This window comes from Bufo bufo, chromosome 1 (genome assembly GCF_905171765.1).
Source record: "Bufo bufo chromosome 1, aBufBuf1.1, whole genome shotgun sequence".
In the NCBI taxonomy this organism is placed as follows: Eukaryota; Metazoa; Chordata; class Amphibia; order Anura; family Bufonidae; genus Bufo; species Bufo bufo.
In genome coordinates this window covers 776471414-776486792 of record NC_053389.1, presented here as the reverse complement: position 1 = coordinate 776486792, position 15379 = coordinate 776471414, and the positions used below count along the sequence as shown (strand labels likewise).

At 42.9% G+C, this 15379-nt stretch overlaps 1 long non-coding RNA gene across 1 annotated transcript; it reads right to left on the bottom strand.

Annotated features, from left to right (window-relative positions):
* Positions 1-549: 549 nt before the first annotated feature.
* Positions 550-7405, bottom strand: LOC120986341. Its single transcript, XR_005775672.1, has 3 exons — positions 7339-7405; positions 3959-4051; positions 550-672 (listed from the first exon to the last, which is right to left on the bottom strand). It is a non-coding gene; the product is annotated as an uncharacterized LOC120986341 (long non-coding RNA).
* Between the last annotated feature and the right edge of the window lie 7974 nt (positions 7406-15379).

Here is a 15379-nt window from a genome sequence, read left to right as displayed (position 1 = left end):
TGGATGGCAGGCTTTTGAGTGTCCTTGCAAAGAAAAGTGGCTATATTGGTAACTGATTTGTTTTTGTTTTGTTTATGAATGTCAGAAATGTATATTTGTGAATGTTGAGATGTTATATTGGTTTCACTGGTAAAAATAAATAATTGAAATGGGTATATATTTGTTTTTTGTTAAGTTGCCTAATAATTATGCACAGTAATAGTCACCTGCACACACAGATATCCCCCTAAAATAGCTAAAACTAAAAACAACAAAAAATATTCAGCTTTGATATTAATGAGTTTTTTGGGTTCATTGAGAACATGGTTGTTGTTCAATAATAAAATTAATCCTCAAAAATACAACTTGCCTAATAATTCTGCACTCCCTGTATATCCTATGGGCAGATGTGAAGTGGATATCGTGGTGGGCAACCTCTGATACCCAGCTGTTGTAAAACTATAACTTCCAGCATACTCCACTTGTTTGTTTGGGAACTCTGAGAAAAGCAGAGTGATTATGCATGCTATATACAATATATATAGAAACCCTGAATGAAAGTCTATCTCTACATGCTACCTGTTCAGTCTGGACTATGATAATGGTCCTGCAGATGTTGATAAAGTTATTCATACAAGTTGAGCAGGTGACCATTCTGTCCCTCATATGGACTCCCAGCTGGAACTTCAGTTCCTGGAAAACAGGAGGAATTTGGAAAGCAACTTATTACAAATGAGGTGCAGCAAAGGCAAGCCAATCCCGATGTCAGATGTGCTTCCCATATTTGCAAAATAATTTATTGTGTGAGACTGTAATATACAGTGCAAGCGTAGCTAAAAAGGAGCGTTATTCCCAACATCATAAATCATGTTGTGATGTAACTAGTCATGGTGAACCAGGCACGTCTACAAGGTAAGCATTTAAAAAGGCGGGCCCGACAGACTATCATAATACAGCCACCAGACAGGAGCGATTGATGCCCCTGCACAAGTTCCATGTCAAGGCCGGAAGTCCTTCTAGTAATTATTAATTAAGGTACAGAATCCCCCTTGTTCATGGACACGATACATGACTTACTTCACAGCCACAGTCCTGTATTGCCTGTAAATACACCTTCTAACAAGCCTAGTAGACATCAGGTATAGATCTGATTTATAAGAACCTAACTGTATTTTGTTTTGATTTATTTTCCCAGTAAACGCTTTATCTGGGTTCACCATTGACGACACATCACCACAACAGAAAGCAATTGGTTACCACAGTCATGATATTGTGTCACGGTTCTCAACAGGAAGTGGCTTCTTTAAAGGGGTTATCCCCCCCCCCCCAAAAAAAAAAATCTACATTTTTTAAATGGATCTGAATGCTTTTTTAATTACAAGTAATTAAAAATTTTCTATTGCCACTAAGTTACGATATTTAATAAAATGCATCTACATTGTAACATGAACATAGCATATAAGGCCGAAAAAATACATCTATCCATCCAGTTCGGCCTGTTATCCTGCAAGTTGATCCAGAGGAAGGCAAAAAACTCCTGTGAGGTAGAAGCCAATTTTCCCCACTTTAGGGGAATACAAACTCCTTCCCGACTCCAATCAGGCAATCAGAATAACTCCCTGGATCACCGACCCCTCTCTAGTAGCTATAGCCTGTAATATTATTATACTCCAGAAATACGTCCAGGCCCCTCTTGAACTCTTTTAGTGAACTCACCATCACCACCTCCTCAGGCAGAGAGTTCCATAGTCTCACTGCTCTTACCGTAAAGAATCCTCTTCTATGTTTGTGTACAAACCTTCTTTCCTCCAGACGCAGAGGATGTCCCCTCGTCACAGTCACAGTCCTGGGGATAAATAGATGATGGGATAGATCTCTGTACTGACCCCTGATGTATTTATACATAGTTATTAGATCTCCCCTCAGTCGTCTTTTCTCTAAAGTGAATAACCCTAATTTTGATAATCTTTCAGGGTACTGTAGTTGCCCCATTCCAGTTATTACTTTAGTTGCCCTCCTCTGGACCCTCTCCAGCTCTGCTATGTCTGCCTTGTTCACAGGAGCCCAGAACTGTACACAGTACTCCATGTGTGGTCTGACTAGTGATTTGTAAAGTGGCAGGACTATGTTCTTATCACGGGCATCTATGCCCCTTTTGATGCAACCCATTATCTTATTGGCCTTGGCAGCAACTGCCTGACACTGGTTTTTACAGCTTAGTTTGCTGTTCACTAAAATTCCTAGATCCTTTTCCATATCAGTGTTACCGAGTGTTTTACCATTTAGTATGTACGGGTGACTTGCATTATTCCTTCCCATGTGCATAACTTTACATTTGTCAGTGTTAAACCTCATCTGCCACTTATCTGCCCAAGCCTCCAGTCTATCCAGATCCCTCTGTAGTAGTATACTGTCCTGTTCCGTGTTAATTACTTTAAACAGTTTAGTGTCATCTGCAAAAATGTATATTTTACTGTGCAAGCCTTCTACAAGATCATTAATAAATATATTGAAGAGAATAGGGCCCAATACTGACCCGCGAGGTGAGGTACTCCGCTAGTGACAGTGACCCAATCTGAGTGTGTACCATTAATAACCACCCTCTGTTTTCTATCATTGAGCCAGTTACTTACCCACATACAGAAAACAGAGTGCCAACCTGCTGTTTGTTCTTTTGCTTATTTCTCTATCCCATGTCATCTAAGGTAGATGCACAAGCCAAGTTCCATCCTTCAATTGTTACCAGCACTATTTACTCGTAGAAGTTGTTACAGTTACAGGGAGATAGCTGCAACAGAAAAGACATGCCCCCTGAGCTGTGACAGGGAGAGAGTTGCACTAGAAAGGACACATGAGAAAGGACATGTCCCTGAGCTGCCAACCAGAAAAAAATCTTGCAGAGCAATTGGAACAGTGAATGGGGAGATCTCTGGATCCAAGTGAGGTACAGGGCTGGTTCTATGTCAGGATAATGTGACTACCATCACACACAAACAGGGATAGTGCAGACCCACTATCCCTACCTACTTGCACAGTCACCCTAAGCGATGACCCAACAACTGGGCAGCAGTCCCTATGCTGGAATACATGCAAGGACAACACACAAACAGGGAGAAGACAAACAGTCTATGGAAAAGGGTAAAAAAAAAAAAAAAAGACACAGGTGAACAAGTACCAAAACAGGAGAAGCAAATGAGAAAACCAACACACCAAAAAGTTAAGAACCAGGAGATCAATACAATACCAAATTGCTAGAAGCCAAAGTGTAGTCACAAAACCAGTCCAGAAATCAAGCCAGAGGAGTCTTCGATAATACAAGGGAACAGCAGGGGAATCCGGAGGACAAGAAATTCAAGCCGACCTTATATGAGGTGCCAGCAATTGCTACCTGCCGGTCTCCCTGCGTGTCGGGTGGAGCTGCCAGCTGAGCGTGCTGATGCTCTAATGCCCGATTTAATCTCAATTGGTGTGAGGCTGGCTAAGCTAATGTGGGCATCCAAGGAATCTCTTTCTTCACCCCACAGGGGGCATGGAGAAGAATCTGGGTGGAAGAGCGGCTTGGGGTCTTCAGTAGAAGAGGGGCCGGGATGCAACAAACGAGAGGAAAAGATGAAGATATGACAAGAATATGGTCAGCGGTAGTGTTGAGCTAATCGAAGTTAACGGAGTGGACTTCGAGCCGAATTTCAGGAAAAATTTGATTTGTCACTAAGCTGAATTTTCGCGGTAACTAATCAATTTTTCCTGAAATGGTGATAAGAAACAAAAGAATACATACTCACCTCATACATTTGCTCGCATAGAGGCCGTAGCGATTGAAGAAAACACACCAAATCTTGTGCACACTGGTGCGTGCTGTCACCACGTCATCACGCTGGTCGGGCACAGTGACGTCATCAGTCTTCACAGGAGAACCCTCTACATCATGTGATTTGTGTCAAATCAAAAAATAAATGTTATTTCATTTTTTTTCTCTTACCAAATATAACTAATAATGTTTCTTTGGTGTTTTCTGGACTCTGTGTTCTTTGTGCTCAGTCCATTCTGTTCAAGTTCTAGCTTGTACCACGGTCTGTTGGAAAACACATGAAGTAATGTCTACAGCTGGTGCAAAGCTCATGTTCCATTGCTTTGTTGATAGATGCATTGCCCAACATCAGGAAACCTGTCATCAACGTTATGCTGCCCATACTAACGGCAGTATAAAGTAGAGACAGGTGAGTTGATTTCAGCGCTCTGTCATTTATTAGTTAAAATAAGTGGTTGCCGAGAACCAACATCACAATCATTGCAGACTGGGCCTGGAAAAAAGTCACGGCCACCTGAGAAGAGTCCTGGTTATTCGTGAATTCCTGCTCTCCCTGCCCACCTGCTGATGACTGACAGTCTTCTCCCTAGTTTTCTCCCTTTCTCTCTAGGAGAGAACTGCCAATCATCAGCAGATGGGCGGGAGAGCAGGAGATTATGAATAACCCTGACTCTTCTCAGGTAGATCTGACTCTTTTCCAGGCCTGGGCTGCAAAGATTATGATGCTGGTTCTCGGCAACCACTTACTTTTAGCTCATGAGTGACACACCGCTGAAATCAGCATTTCTGGCACTAATTTATGCTGCCCTCAGTGAGGTTAGCATAAAGTTGATGACAGGTTCCCTTTAGGTACATAGTCACCTGGTGGACTATGTCAAGCCTTATCATAGCTTCTGTACAAACAGTTGCACGCACTAAATAGTGATTCATTATATGTATAATGTCCATGTCATCTCATGGTAGACCTTTAAAGGGTTATGAAAGTCTTTGGTTACTTGTATTGTCCTGAATATTCCTCTAAAAATCCACTAGAAAAATTCCATTCAGAATGACTGTATTCTACAATTCAATTACATATGTTTTTCTTCCGCCTCACCCCTCTGACAGTCGCTTCACTGGCTATCCATTGCCAAGCGAATTCAGCATGTTGTCAACATCCAAGCCCTTGTCACCTCCTGCTTCCTCCAACGCTCATACATTTATCATAACTGCTCTTTCCTCACATCTGAGTGAACTAAACTGCTAGAGCCCATACCCTGAACTACTGCAACATCGTTCTCTAAAACTCTTACAGCCCTCCAATTCACCCTCAACTCTGCTGCCTGGTTAGTCCATCTGTCCTACAAGAAAATTTTGACTAGTACATTCATATTCATAGTCACAGGTGCATATCCATCAAGCAAACACGGTTAATAAAAAAAAAATGGCTGCACAACATTTCACATACAAACAATAGAGCTGAGAAATGGGGATCATTCTAAATTAAAGTGGTATTATACCTACTATAATGGAAAAATAAAAGCTCTTTGCGCACATTTTTGATCAAACGTGTGTCGGGCCCATCCACCAGACGTCAAGGTGGCTTCCGCAGGTGGGTACCTAACAGTAATATATCGCCTCTCTTGGACTTAACTAAGCCTACAAATTTTCAGGGCAACCATGTTTGCTTGATGGATATGCACCTGTGACTATGAATATGAATGTGCTAGTCTAAATTTTCTTGTAGTATATATTGAGGGTAGCGCCTCTTTTAGACTGAGCAACGCTCATCTGCCTGGGGCTTCTGGGCAGAGTATAAATGTAGATGGTTCCTTCACTGCCCTGAATATTGTAGACTTAGGTAAGTCCAAGAGAGGCAGTTTATTAGTGCTGGTACCCAACTGCGGAAGCCACCCTGTGGTATTAAAGTGGTATTATACCTACTATATACCATTTATAGTAGGTATAAGACCACTTTAATTTAGAATGATCCCCATTTCTCAGCTCTATTGTTTGTATGTGAAATGTTGTGCAGCCATTTTTTTTATCAACCATAGTCCATCTGTCCTTCATTTCTTCTCCATCTCTGCTCTTTGTCAATTCCTTTCCGGCCTACCAATTGCCCAGCAAATTCAGTCTCCTGATAAATTTACACACATAGGCGGTCATTTATTATCTGATTTTATGCCTGTTTTTGGTGCAATTAGGTTGCAGATTTTGTTGCAACAAAATCAGTGACTTTACCCTGCTTATGCCACTTTTGCGAAGTGGGCGGGAAAGAGGGCCAGTTGTCCCTTCTTATTTCATCATAAGACCGGCGTATAATTCGCTGGTCTTAATAATTGTCCCCCATATTCTCTAGTCCACAACTAATCCCCTCCATACATCTCTGACTAAACCTCCCGATATCTCCTGACACGTAACCTCCAGTTCTCCCAAGATGTTCTTTTTTGCGATCCTCTCATCTGTTCCTCACACTGTCTCCAAAATTTCCCCACTTTATCCTCCATACTTTGGAACATGCTACTCCAGCACATCAGACTCTCTTCCACCATTCAAACATTCAAAAGCAACCTAAATGTCAGGGATCCGCGAATGTGAACCCACTTTGCCACTGACTAGCAATACTCTGGGGGGAGTAACTAAGCAACTACCCGGATTTCACTACAACCTCAGATGGTGAGGATAGGCTTGAACGTCAGTAATTGCCAGGGGCTACTCTAGAGCGTAAACCAGTCAGTGGCAGCTGGTCCAGGCAGACCAGGAGGTACCTGCGAAGGTACTGAAAGTACAGCCGTGGTCAGACAGGCAAGGTCGTTACCAGGAGCAACAAGACAGGAACCGGAGGAAGAGGCAGAGATGTAGTCAGAACAAGAAATGGGTCAGGGCAGGCGGCACGGGAACAAGGGCAGGCAATCTGGGTCAGCAACGGGAGAGGCGATGCAAGCAGGCAGGGATCAGAAGATAAACAAAGTCCAGGAACGAAATATGAAGTCAGGAACACGAGTGGTAAGCAAGCTCTTTAGCACAAGATTAGGACCTTGACCTTGAGGCATCTGGGTAAAGGGCTGAGCCACTTAAAGGGGTTCTGCAGTTAAAAGCGTACAGAGCTTAGCCGCGCCCAGGCCAGTTGATGACGTCGCTGGGCCAGCAGTAAACAGTGAGAATGCTGCGGCGCTACTGGAGCGCGGCTGCCTTCTCAAACAGCTGATCGGCGAGGGTCCCGGGTGTCAGACCCCCGCTGGATAGATTATCAGTTAAAACAAACTGCAGAACCCCTTTAAATACCTGCAGGAGAGTCAGGGTAGGTTAACGAGATCACATGACATGACTCAGCCCCGCCCAGGGAGTGATGCGTACTGCCACATCAGCAGCCGAGTACAAGCAGTGTCCAGGTTAAATGGAAGTTGTGGAGAAGAATCCACATAGGTTAAATACCAAATGTACAGGCAGAGTCCAGAGCTGCAACAGAGGCTGGAAGTAGAGATCACAGATGAGCACGGCGCCCGGAACCACGGTGATGAATGTGGAAACAGCGCCGCACAGAGGTCGCTGTTACACTAAAACCTTACCTCTTCATTAAAGCCTACAACAACTCCACCGTCATGTCAGCAGCTTCTACCCTCATCTACTGTCTCCTTCCCTCTTTATTTGTAGCTTGTAAGGCCTCGTGAGCAGGGTCCACTCCCCCTTTGTACCAGTCTGTCACTCATTTGGTAATGTTTATTGTACTTCTATTACATGAATGGATATTCATTTAGCGGCAGCTGCAGGGGAAATGTATGCCTAGACATGGTTTCCTCTGGTAATATCAGCTGCTGGGAGTACGTTTTTTTTTCATACAGTCATATTTTTATGGTCTATTTTAATTTTTAGGTATTACAAATAACAAATACCCTGAAGGATTTCTGTGTTGTCAGGCAGAACCATTACGTCAATGCATACGATGGTTTTCTAAAACTGGACTCTGGATTGCATATAAATCTGTGTTTATTACTGTTGACGGCAATTGTAATATAATTGACCTATAATGACATCAGCTGTCAGGACCACTATTGTCCAGGTGGGCCCTACCAGGGTATCTGAAAATAGGTTTTTAATAACTTTTTTAATATTATGAACCCAGGAGTGGAACCAGTTAGGACACCAGTCATACAATATCTGATTAAATATCTGTTTGATGGATTATCCCATTAACTAAACCAGTGTAAACTGCTTAAGCAAACTATTTAGCTGAAGGGAATATGCCCTGTGAACCGCGCAGTGATGCCACAATTAAGCTTTACAGATGTCTTAACCAACATCTGGAAAGCGTTTAGAGACTGGTGTGTAAATTGAACCAGGGGTCTTGACCTGCGTTGGGAATGTATCCAAAAATGAGGGGCCACCCTCAACATCCACACGAAGGGTATGTGCCTGTACGAGTCTGGTGGAGTCTGGTGTAGATGAGCTTACGAATACATATCTCAGTCCCTGTAAATTTTAAAAGTAGCAGTCAGGATGAATGGGATAAATCATAGGCTTAACTTGAAGCTTATGAATCCCAATACAAAATTTGTAACAGGTTTTCCACACACTAGATATTATATATAATACTGGTGTCTTTTTATGCAAATTTATTCTCCTCTAGAAGTCAGAAAAACTGTCTCATATGAGTCAAACCAGAGACCCCTGATATCAGACTTTTTTTCCACGAGGTATTGTCTGTAAGTAAGTCTTTATACTGTACACCTATGGATCTCTTCAATGAGAACCAGTACCCTCAGAAAGCAGTGGCCTGTTACATAAGCAGTGGCCTTCTAGTGGGCCCTTGGACCAACTTGCAAATTCAGACTATGTATTATGGACTCAAACTGTCCATGTTTGTCCACAAGGACTTTTCAAGACGCATCATCTTTATGGGTGAGCCTTCAACCCCTTGGCTCACCCTTCTGGGGGAGTTAGACTTTGACCAAGGCTCCTGGCCAAAACCTGGGATGACAGCTCAGTAGAGGTCAGAGCACAATTGGCTCTTCCTAGGCTTTTGATGAGATGACCACCTGCCTTTAACCCTCTTCTGGCTCGGAGGGATGGGGATTGATTTATGAGGACCCATCTTTTAAAGGGGTTATGCCATTATTGATGTAAATGTAAAACCATCTGACTGTTGTTTAAAAAAACTGGAGCAAACAATCATTTGAGATGGCCGACAGCAAACTCTTGTCTGCCGATAATGCAATCCACCACACTGGAAACATTTGGTGATCATCGACCAAAACTGCATGTTGACACCATGATCGGCTGAATTCAACCAATCACTTGCCATTGGGCTCAAGTACTAGGGAGTCAATTTATAGAGAAAAAAATTGACTCCCTGGTCGGCCCGTTTATTTGTCAAGATTGTTCTTATGAACGATCCCATGGACGACTGATTGGTTGCAATGCGGACAATCATTATCTCAAATGTATGGCGAGCTATAGACTACATCCTTGTTATGATCTCAGCTGCACCCATGTCCATAACTTCCAGATAAACAGCAGTGATATTTTGCGAATATTTTGACGAATATTCTTCATATATTCGCCAATTCCAGAATTCATGATCTCCAGTCATTATTTTCTTGATTGCGAAAATCGGCAATAGAAAAATTTGCGATAAAATTGCGATACGAAAATTTGCGATCAACACTACTCCTAGAGATGTTGCTAAGTGCCGATATTCTCAATAAATTCGCAATAAATTCGCAATAAGAATATTAGCACTATATTCAAAATATTCGCAAATTCTCAAAGTGGCGATATTTGCGATTCGAATATTCGCGCTCAACACTAATAAACAGACAAAGTAAAGGAGTCCATCTCCACACCTATGTGCAGTTAGTGATGTCTATTGGAAGTGGAACGGGGCATTACTTTTGTTTTTATTAATTCTGTGTTGTGACATCATGTGTTAATTTTACCTGCATGATGACATCATTGTTATTTTATTCCTTATGTTATGATGTCACAGTGTACCTGGTGACCTTTAATTGTGTGTGTTATGCCCTGTGCATTATCTCCACACTGTGAAATTATTGCATAATTCCTGTGTAGATTATCTTTGTACTATGACATCACTGTGTGCACTTTTGCACTGTGACATCACTTTGTAAATGATCACACTATTGTGACACCACTATGTCCTCGTGCACCAAAATAATCATGAACTTTACGTGTTCTGAACTCCCCACTAAAGGTGGTCATGGTGGAATGGAGCCCCATGGCTAGTTGTTATGTGCCGGCCTGCATACTTCTGTAGCCACACTACACCCTTGGGATATGTTGTACAATGAGACATCCTGGCGACATGTTATTCTCTAGTTGTGGACCAGTAAAATGGATTAGACATAGACAGACATGAAGATAATCACAGGTCTTGAGTTATTTGGGCTGTTAGGAAATTGCAGGACAGGTTGTCCCCGTTTTCTTAGATGTTCTCAGCTGTCCTTCTCAGTCCAGACCCCTATATACAAATAACGTGGTAGATTTCTGAAGGTAAGGGATACATTCTATGAGGTATGTGTTCTATGTGGGGTACCTCATGTAGACCTCTGGTATTGGTCATTGAAAGCCATTGAGTCTATATTGTCAAATAATTTGCTTACGGCTGAGAAGGCCTACAGGTCAGTCTTCCATCCCACATCCTGACTGAAGTTGAGAGATGATGTTCTGCACAGTGGTCAACTTTTCCGAATCAGATGAAAACAGTTTGTTTTTAAATCTTCAATGCAGGTCTATGTGTCTCCATGGTAACAGACAACAAGCAAGCTTTGTGTAGTCTGATTCTTATGTCTGTCCTCCACTGTCTGCTACATACAGAGGTAGGAGACAAAGGGGGGCAAGACTGCAGGATCAGACTAAACGAGTTTTGTTTGTCTGTTACCGTGGCGACACATAGGTCAGCATGGGAGCTTTAGAACCAAAATACTAGAATATTTTTTGATCAAAACCTATTGCACAGTAAAATTTTCTGGATACATTTATTTGTTGTTTCCATGGAGACACATAAATCTGCATAGGAGCTGTAGAAACAATGCAAATTTTTTTATTTTTTTTATTAAGACCTACCACAAAGTTGATTAACTTTTTTATTTTAGATACAACTAAACAAAGGAGTTTTCCAAGATTTTCATATTGATGGCCTATCCTCAGGACAGATCATCAATATCTGATCGGTGGAGGTCTGAAGCCCGGCACCCCCACCGATCAGCTGCTTGAAGAGATCGCGGCACTCTGGAGGGCACTCCAGCCTCTTGCTAGACCACTGACACTTCGTTCATCGGTCACATAGATCAAATGAAAGAGGCTGAGCTGCAATACCAAGCACAGCCTCTATCCAATGAATAGATCCCCTCATTCATTCTGCCCAATTGCTCTGCTAAATTTATATCTAGCTCAAGGGGAGTGTCCTTTGTGCTGTAGCTCAAGGGGTGTGTCCTTTCTGCTGCAGCTGCCTCCATATCAGAGCTCAGGAGGCAGTTCAAGGATGAAACTGAGCATGTGCGGCCAACTGAGTAAGCAGGACAAAGAAATAAGGAAAAAAAACAGAAGGAGGTGGCGCTATACAGATATATTTTATTGAATAACTCAGTGGCTTTGCAAAATTTTCAATTACTGTACAATATTTTTCATGGGACAACTCTTTTAAGCATCATTACCTCCCTGGCCTACTATGGGTGATTAGCGGCCCACATTTTCACCTCCTATAGTTACATTAGAGATTATATTCCCCTAAGACTTTTCATGCTGAGAATTCAATTTCAAAGGGCGAGCAAAACCAAACATGACCACCTGTTTTGCAGCTGTAACCCGGTAGCTGGTGGTGACCCTTGAATATTTTTGGAATGAGGAAATCCTCAGTGTGCTGAAATTAACCAAATACTGACACCGAGTCAGGACTGAGGAAAAGCTATAACAATGACATAATGCTAATGATGGCCATTTTCACCCTTCACCTGGAATTCATTGGGGGGTTTCAGGAATATTACGGTATGGATTATAAGAAGGTTCTTGCATGATTCTCCAGGAAATGGGCGAGTATCGAGTTTCTTAACCATGCAAGTTAAAGCGAAAGTATTTAAAGAAGAATGTAGGTTGGTTCCTGCTAGGAGTAATGTTATCCTTTCATAATGCTGGGCGACAGGACGAAGGATACAGTACGCATGTATGCACACAGATGAACGTGTTTAAAGATACATCAAGGGAAGCTATCAAAGATACAGAAAGAAGAGGAAAGCGAGCCATTTTGAATAGGCCATAGCCCAAGTAAGGGGCTGGAAAATCCCTTTAATTGGAAACGTACACAGTTCACAATTACTATGTATAAATATATCAGGGGTCAGTACAGAGATCTCTCCCATCATCTATTTATCCCCTGGACTGTGACTGTGACGAGGGGACATCCTCTGCGTCTGGAGGAAAGAAGGTTTGTACACAAACATAGAAGAGGATTCTTTACGGTAAGAGCAGTGAGACTATGGAACTCTCTGCCTGAGGAGGTGGTGATGGTGAGTACAATAAAGGGGTTCAAGAGGGGCCTGGATGTATTTCTGGAGTGTAATAATATTACAGGCTATAGCTACTAGAGAGGGGTCGTTGGTCCAGGGAGTTATTCTGATTGCCTGATTGGAGTCGGGAAGGAATTTTTTATTCCCCTAAAGTGAGGAAAATTGGCTTCTACCTCACAGGGTTTTTGGCCTTCCTCTGGATCAACTTGCAGGATAACAGGCCGAACTGGATGGACAAATGTCTTTTTTCGGCCTTATGTACTTTGTTACTATGTTACAACATCATGATGACAAAGTCAACCATATAGTGAGAGCCTGTTGATCTCACAGTCATGGTCAACCTTTGGGGTCTACAATCTGGTGGTATAGGCCCTTTATAGCAGTGTTACAGTATTTAGACAACTGTATGGAAGTGTTACTTGGACAAGATATAGAACTGTTATTAGGACACTGGGCATGATTATTTAGCCCATAGGAGTGGGCCAACGTAAGATATTGGGCCAACGTAAGATAATGTAGAGGGCACCATCCAATATAAGGCTGGCCATAGTCATAATTGAATTCTTCTCTACCCAAGTAACAAAACACAAATGGACTGGTGAATGTTTCTCTTCTCTGTACTGTAAAGTAGTTTATTTCTTAGGGCTGAAGTTTGTGGAAATGATAGCGTTAAAAATGTTAGGCTACTTTCAAACTAGCGTTCGGGTGTCCGCTCATGCGCTCCGTTTGAAGGGGCTCACGAGCGTCCCCGAACGCATCCGTCTGGCCCTAATGCATTCTCAGTGGAGGCGGATCCACTGAGAATGCATCCGCCTGCCAGCACTCAGCCTCCGCTCCGCTCAGTGAGCGGACACCTGAACGCTGCTTGCAGCGTTCGGGTGTCCGCCTGGCCGTGCGGAGGCGAGCGGATCCGTCCAGACTTATAATGGAAGTCAATGGGGACGGATCCGCTTGAAGATGACACCATATGGCTCAATCTTCAAGCGGATCCGTTCCCCATTGACTTACAATGTAAAGTCTGAACGGATCCGCTCAGACAACTTTCACACTTAGAAAATTTTCTAAGTTTTAATGCAGACGCATCCGTTCTGAACGGATGCGAACGTCTGCATTATCGGAGCGGATCCGTCTGATGAAACATCAGACGGATCCGCTCCGAACGCAAGTGTGAAAGTAGCCTTATTGGGCTTGTCGATCACATTAGTAGGTTGCTTTAGAGGTAACCTTTAGCACCACAAAAGATCCTGCAATAACCTTGCTAAACCTCACAGGAACACTCAATCAATATATCTCTAAAAAAAAAAAGCCAACGGTTGAGGCAATAAAGGACACCATCCGGAGCATAAGGAGCAGAATGTTAGATCCCTTTAATTCTTTCCAGAGTGAACGGCTTTCAGGGAATCATACTAGTGCCACATGCCCCAGAGGAGTGTAGCGGAAGATGGGAGTGGCAGTGGCTCTGGCTGCCACAGTTATTCACATTGGCAATCCTCACACCCATGCTCCCAATGGCCAGGACAGTGTTAGGAGTGTGCAACCTTTCTTCCCTTATAGCACACCCTGATGTTGGGGTTCCTGCCTGATGGTATTTGGTGTGACTTTGTTATGAGTGTTGCATGGGTGCAAGGCAGGAGATGAAGATGCTGTAGCCGACATATGGTGTTGGAGTCAGTATAAGACTCATATAACATGAAAGTAATTTCCTTAATAGTATCGTACAAAGGCCTAATAGCCTGAACTTAAAAGGATTGTTCATCTTCTGGAGGTCTTTTGGCAGAACCCCCTCACCCCTAATGGCCAGACCTGCATAGGAAAGTATAATTACCTGTTTCCTGCAACTGGATCCCGGCTCCTTCACTCCCCCATCGCTGCTGCTGCAGCATTTGGGTTCCCCACCATCTACATCCAGTTTCACGTGGCTGCAGCTGTAACCTGTCTCATTGCATCACATCAATCGGTCAAGTGTTGCAACGGGGGGCAGGTCACTGCTGCAGCCAGTAATCGGCTGCAGCAGCGTTAAACCAGATGTTGATAGTGGGGGAACCTGAGTGAGGTAGCAGCAGCCGAGAAGCAAAGGAGCCAAGACCCAGCAGCGGGGAGCAGGTAACTGTTGTATGTTAACCTCCACAGGTCTAGCCACATGATGAATACCCCCTATTAAAGCCTCATGCATAAAATAGATAATTTTCTTGCTCTTAGTGGTCAGACCACTTTACAGAAACATAGAAACATAGAATGTGTCGGCAGATAAGAACCATTTGGCCCATCTAGTCTGCCCAATATACTGAGTACTATGAATAGCCCCCGGCCCTATCTTATATGAAGGATGGCCTTATGCCTATCCCATGCATGCTTAAACTCCTCCACTGTATTTGCAGCTGCCACTTCTGCAGGAAGGCTATTCCATGCATCCACTACTCTCTCAGTAAAGTAATACTTCCTGATATTACTTTTAAACCTTTGCCCCTCTAATTTAAAACGATGTCCTCTTGTAGCAGTTTTTCTTCTTTTAAATATTCTCTCCTCTTTTACCTTTTATATAAAAAAAAAATGGGCTTTTGAAAATGAAATGTGGGCTGTGTGATGCATCTTATGTAAATAACAATTCTTATATTTACTATTGGGAAAAAAATTGGAAAATTGTACTGCTATAAAATAGTTCTACCAGAAGAATATTACGAATGTCAATTTAATGTAATTTACACATACTGTATGATATCATCACTAGAGATGAGCGAATGGAAGTTGACAAAGTGGAATTAGATCTGAATTTCAGGAAAAATTCGATTTGCACCGAATCCGAATTTTCTCACGCTTTGTGGTAACTAGGGATGAGCGATCCCGAATTGTATAGTTCGGGTTCGTACCGAATTTTGGGGTGTCCGTGACACGGACCCGAACCCGAACATTTTCATAAAAGTTCGAGTTCGGTGTTCGGCGCTTTCTTGGCGCTTTTTGAAAGGCTGCAAAGCAGCCAATCAACAAGCATCATACTACTTGGCCCAAGAGGCCATCACAGCCTTGCCTACTATTGGCATGGCTGTGATTGGCCAGAGCAGCATGTGACCCAGCCTCTATATAAGCTTGG